The following is a 414-nucleotide window of genomic DNA, read 5'->3' on the forward strand; positions in this document are numbered from 1 at the left end:
CAGACATTTTGAGGGGCAGGGGCTCAAGTGGAAAAAAGGGCACTTCTAATATTTATTTTAATTTTTTTCTAAACAAAACTTTAAATATATTAACACAACTCTGACTTACTTACCAATTTATATTAATTCCCTCACACTCAGCCAATTGTTTTATGTTGTTTCATTTTTCAACAGATGTCAATGTTGTTATAATTACACTTACTGTACCATGCACACACACACACACAAACTGATGGTGACAAGAACTTTGTTGGAGAATTAGCTGTAAATTCGAGGCACAGGTCTTTTGTTCATCACTCACCTCCACTCTAAGACAACCACAACTGGAAAGGGAAGGAGGGCTTCACTTCTGCTGCTCTCTGTCATGTGATGCGCATGTGCCGATCAATGTGTGCTACACTGCTGTGCTGCGCC

Source organism: Sinocyclocheilus anshuiensis, unplaced genomic scaffold (genome assembly GCF_001515605.1).
Source record: "Sinocyclocheilus anshuiensis isolate Anshui unplaced genomic scaffold, SAMN03320099.WGS_v1.1 scaffold58, whole genome shotgun sequence".
In the NCBI taxonomy this organism is placed as follows: Eukaryota; Metazoa; Chordata; class Actinopteri; order Cypriniformes; family Cyprinidae; genus Sinocyclocheilus; species Sinocyclocheilus anshuiensis.